Source organism: Tachypleus tridentatus, chromosome 6 (assembly GCF_004210375.1).
Source record: "Tachypleus tridentatus isolate NWPU-2018 chromosome 6, ASM421037v1, whole genome shotgun sequence".
Lineage (NCBI taxonomy): Eukaryota > Metazoa > Arthropoda > Merostomata > Xiphosura > Limulidae > Tachypleus > Tachypleus tridentatus.
Window position 1 is genome coordinate 69,669,128 of NC_134830.1, and position 6,000 is coordinate 69,675,127.

A 6,000-nucleotide genomic window follows, 5' to 3' on the forward strand; every position below is an offset into this window, starting at 1 on the left:
GTTATCACTTCAATTAATTTGAGCATCATTTATTAGATAAATCTAACTTTCTCGGTAACACTATATATGTGTGTGTGTGTGTGTGTAATTCACCACCCTTGTCTTTAGATCTTACAACGCTAAAATCAGGGGGTTCGATTCCCTCGGGGAGCTGAGCAGATAGCCCGATGTGGCTTTGCTATAAGAAAAAACACACATTCAAAAAACATACACTTTAGATTATTTAATAACACTTAAATTATCGCACTGTGATGTTAATAAATACGTTTGATTTAAATTTTGACTTTTATGAAAACGTAGTTCTGAAAGGTTAGTACGTTGGTGGCGAGAAATGAAGTCACAGAAAAACAATTCACAATTTTGGCTCGGAAAAAAATCACAATGTTTTTAATGCCTAAACACAATGTAAAATAATACTAGAAAAATATTTCTAAGTTATTTACTTTTTGCAGTATATTTATAGAATTATGCATGATATGTATCATTATGTAAGAAATACATGACATGACATTAATAACACAACTTATATGGTATTGCATGTAAGATGTGTTATTAATTTTTGTGTCATGTACTTTTTCTGTGGCTTCCCTTCTACATTCAGCATGTTAAGGCAGTCGACACAGCTCCATTATACTGTTTAAACTTCACGTTAAAACAAATGAGAAAACGTGAAAACCTCCAGAATGTTTTCCTATCTTCTATTTTATTATTTTCTGTTTATTTAGATATTCTACCTTGATTTTTGTTTCATATAAAGTTACAGAAGAGGTTATCTGCGCATAACCGACTCAAATTTTAAACTGGTAAGCCAGAAGGAAGACGGTTAACAGCACCCACCCTTCTACTCTTGTTTTATCGAATAGTACGACTTGATTGGCACAATCACGACCCCATAATGTGGAGTTTCCAATGAGTTTGATAACTTTTCAGAATGTGTAGATTATATTGAAAGGATTACAAATGTTTGTAGTAGTAAAGTTAGAAACAAAACGACTTTCACGCTCCAGCTAACAGTAAAAACTTTCCTTTTCTTTTATTTCTGCGAACATTTCGCCCTTGTGGTTTCTTCAGGGCTAGTAGCACAAGTTACGCCTTTACTATTAGTTCTAAAGAAATCACAATGGCGAAACGTTGGCAGAAATAAAAACAAATCAATGATTACTGGAGACTCAGGACTGTTTTGTTTTAACTTTAAATTCAAAACAACCAGTTTTATGACTTATTATTTACCCACTTGCTTTTAATATTTAAAATGACTGTTGTTTATCGTATGGGTGTTTGTATGCTTTGAATTTCGCACAAAGCTACGCAAGGGCTGTATGCGCTTGCCATCTCTAAGTTAGCAGTGTAAGACTAGAGCTAGCAAACATCTCCCACTTTCAACTCTTGGGTTATTATTTTACCATGCTGGGCCCGTACATAAATCAATATGTATGTATATGCAAAATGTTATTTTGGGATTTCATTTCGACCCATATGGGAACATCACAAGCCTTCTTACATGATATGTATTTGGTTTTCTGTTTCGTAGGCAAAAGTTGATAATACAGTCATTAGTCAGTTAATAATTAAGGATAATTTGAAGTATCATATTGTGCCAGCGACGTTCAGATTACGAGTCGAACACCCTAACCACCTGGCCATGCAGGGCCTTTGTATAGGTATTTAATAGACCGTTATTCTATGTCCGGCTCTTTTCTCTTAAAATGAAAAATAATAAATAATTTAACGAATAGTTTAACTATATATTACTTAGAGTTACAAAACAATTTATTTGTTAGTTTTATGTTAAGCACAAAGGTAAACAATGAGGTATATTTGTTATGCTTACCAAAACCCGAATTTTGGTGCTATAATTGAAAGAACAGACTTTAAAAAATAAGATAACAGGTAAAGTTGATTGCTTAAAGAGTGGATCTATCTACACAAGTGTGTGAGATGGATTTATTTAATTTCATGTAACTTCATGTTGTTGAATATTACGTGTTATTATTTAAAAACTGGTGGGAACTGATTATTTGTTTGAATTTCGTGCAAAACTACACAAGAGTTGACTACGTTGACCGTCATTAATTTAGCAGTGTAAGTTTGTTTGTTTTGAATTCCGCGCAAAGCTACGCGAGGGCTATCTGCGCTAGCCGTCCCTAATTTAGAATTGTAAGACTAGAGGGAAGGCAGCTAGTCATCACCACCTACCGCCAATTCTTGGGCTACTCTTTTGCCAACGAATAGTGGGACTGATCTCACATTATAACTTCCCCAAGGCTGAAAGGGCGAGCATATTGTGTGTTATGGGGATTTGAACCCGTTACCCTCAGATTACGAGTCGAGTACCTTAACCATCTGACCGTGCTGTGCCTACACAGTTTAGGATCTTCGAGGATCATCCATATGTATATCAATCTACGTAACTGGTATTTGTAGGTCCTAAGCAGCGATATAAATAGTTTTACATTTTTTATCCATTTTACCAATTTTTATAGTGTCAAAATTGGCCATGTTGGGATTGCGGTGAAAAAGACATGTTGAATTGGCTTATGAATGTTGGCCTCTTTTTTTTTTTTCTCACTTCGTTTTTATTGTCATAACTAATATCCGTTTATGTCAATAGATTGGTTTGTTTCTTTCGAATTTCACGCAAAACTATACGAGGGCTATCTTACTTTCGCAGTGTAAGAGTAAAGGGAAGGTAACAAGACATTACCACCCACCGCAAACTCTTGGGGTACTATTTTACCAACAAATAGTGGAATTGATCGTCACATTATAACGTTCCTACGGCTGAAAAGACAAGCATGTATGTTGTGTCAGGTATTCGAACCTGCGACCTTCAGATTACGAGTCAACCGTCCTAATCACTTGGTCATGCTGAGCCGCACTAGACAGGTCTATTTAGTTTTGTGTAAAAAATTGTAATAATATTTTAACAGTAGTTAACGTATTGTATTGTAAGAATATTCCTGATAAACGACTGAGCGTAGCCAAAGTAGTTAGCTTAGTGGACTATAAATCCGAGTGCTCATGGTTTGTGTCCTATAGCTGCACGATTGCTTTCTATAATTGTGAGTGCTGTTGACAAACTGCATTTCCTTTAGTATGTAATTTCAAAATTAGGGCGTGGCTAACGCAGTAACCCTTCTGTGCTCTATCACGAACATTTGAAACAAAGAAATTAAATTTTAAATGATAAAACCGAGGATTAAAATCTGCACATTTGTTTTCGGGACTGATGAGATCCTTGAACTCAGTTTGTCAAAAATCATTTATAAATAAACTGACTCTAAATGCCAGCTAAAGATATTGTTTGTAAAGACTCCCGAAATGACGCAGTTTTTTTAAAGGTTAACTGTACTTTACTCCAAGAGAGTTTCAGGAGAGGAAACATTCAGTAATCCAAGTATTTTTCACTTCCTTTTAGCTCTATAGCGCAGTCAAAAAATATTGAATTTTGATGGAACTTGGAGGATTTATCTAGAATATTATCCTTCATTGTCCTACCTCAAATGGTCCGTATCCGTTGATAACGACGAACATACGGACGCATTTTTGGAGGACCGAACATCATCAACACTACGTGGCTAAAGTATACGTTATACAGAGTGCCCATCCAGATTATAAATGTATTTATTAGTAAATACGCCCCAAACTGGCAGAGTGGTATGTATGTGGACTTATAATGCTAAAAACCAGGTTTCGATACGCGTACTGGGCAGAACACAGATAGCCCTGTGTGCAGCTTTTGTGCATACTAACAAAACAAATTATATGTATTTGCTTTCAAATGTAGAAAACAAAACTTTCACACTTGTAAAGTTAGTTTTTTGTAATTGTGTCGTTGTAACCTAACTGAAGTTTGTTGTAATATAGACGAGAATATTCACGAAATAATTTTTTTCAGTTTATTTCATCTACACTGTCTATAGTTTCTGTTATTAAAACAACAGTTTCATATAGATGATGAAAACATTTTGCTTATTCAGTTTCTGGGATAACTGAACTTCGTAATCTGTCGCGGGTTCATCGCATAGCCCTCCCAGCCGTGGGGGCGTTATGATCAATCCCACTATTCGTTGGTAAAAGCCCATTGGCGGTGGGTGGTGATGACTTGCCTTCCCTCTGGTCTTACACTGCTAAATTAGGGACGGCTAGCACAGATAGCCCTCGAGTAGCTTTGTGCGAAATTCCAAAACAAACAAACAAACAGATAACTGAGGGTGTTACTATGGTCCCTCAGTGATTTGCCGTTAAGTTTATAATGCTAAAAATGATGTTTCAACAGCTGATGTGAAATGTGGGCAGATTGCAGGCTGTTGTGGAGCTTTGTGCTAAACAAAAAACACACATGTATGTAGCGCCATCTGTCCAATCAACTTAGAAATTACAGAACAGAAAATGAGGTAAAATTAGAGTTTCATAAAACTTTAAAACGTTTCTTGCTTCTTTGTTGTTGATAAAATGAAACCCCACATTTCCAACGGTTAAATAACTTGATATTAAATATGTTTAGCGCATGAACAATACGGGCAATAATAGGGTAAATATCTATCATTAAATCCTGGAGTGACTCCTTTCAGAAACCTGTCAAGGACTACTACTACTGAAGAATCTGGATTAATGTTCAAAGGAAAGTAACGAGTCCTAGCATGGCCCGGTGGTTAGGAGGCTCGACTCCAAATCTGACAGTCTCGGGTTAGAATACCCGTCACCGACCATGCTCAAACTTTCAGCAGTAGGGGTGTTGTAATATCACGGTGAATTACAATATTCATTGGTAAAAGAACAGCCCAAGAGTTAGCGGTGGGTGGTGTTTCACTAGTTGCATTCTCTCTAGTTTTTTATTGCAAAATTAGGAGCGCCTAGTGCAGGTAGTTTTGCACAAAATTCACTAAATCAAATAATGAAAGAGATTTATATTTTAGAGTATAAGCGTCCTAAATCGAGAGATGTAACTGACGAAGAATATATAAATAACAAAGATTGTTCATCTGCCTTAGATCCTAATGATGGTAACGTAATGTATATTTTGACCAATAACGTACACTCTCAGAACAAATTACTCTCTAGGTCGATGTTGATGGTCATGATTTCGTTACTGATACTGATTACACAAAGTTCAAGTGCACGTGAACAATTTGACAAGTTTATATTGTTGATGGTAATCAACATTTGTTTCTGAGAAGTTTTCATTGACTCGAACTTAGTTCAACAGAGAGTACACTCAAACAGCTGTTTCCGTTTTGCACTCTCACATATGAATTTCAGTTGTATCTGGATGGATAATTAAACTGTTATTCAGAACCTGAAAGTTTTTCACTTGTCAAAAAGAATTCCTGAAAGACCTTCGAAAGTGGTATTTTTTACATAATAAAAACAGAATAAAAAATTCCAAAATAAAACAACAGACACTACAATCGTTGTGTAGGAGAAAAGACATCAGGAAATGTGTTCATGATTGATGTTTTTACATAATAAAAACAGAATAAAAAATTCCAAAATAAAACAACAGACACTACAATCGTTGTGTAGGAGAAAAGACATCAGGAAATGTGTTCATGATTGATGCGTGAGCGTGATATTTTTACAGCAGTTTCTCTGATAACACCATGTAACACAAATTTTGTTCATGAATAGTATGTGTTATTTTTTAATTGCTTATGTTGTAAAAGTAGTGAAAATGGACATTATTCCCTTCAAACTTTGCTTTTGTGACCTGGGTAATGAAATTTAGAAATTAACCTATTTTCTATGTAAAAACGGGCAAATTTGCACATTTTTATTTACATAAGGTCTGAATAAAACAACATATGAATCAAGATATACATATATTTATACTAAAGTTATACAAAAATGTTTAGAAGTGAGGAGTTTTTCAATATTTGCATCAATAATGTAAATCACTTTCATGTATCAGCTCCCAAGTATAGTCCCCCATCATGTTTTTGTTTTATGTCCCTTGATAGAGGCATTCAAAGTCCAGTGTACCTTAATGGAAGAGCTTAC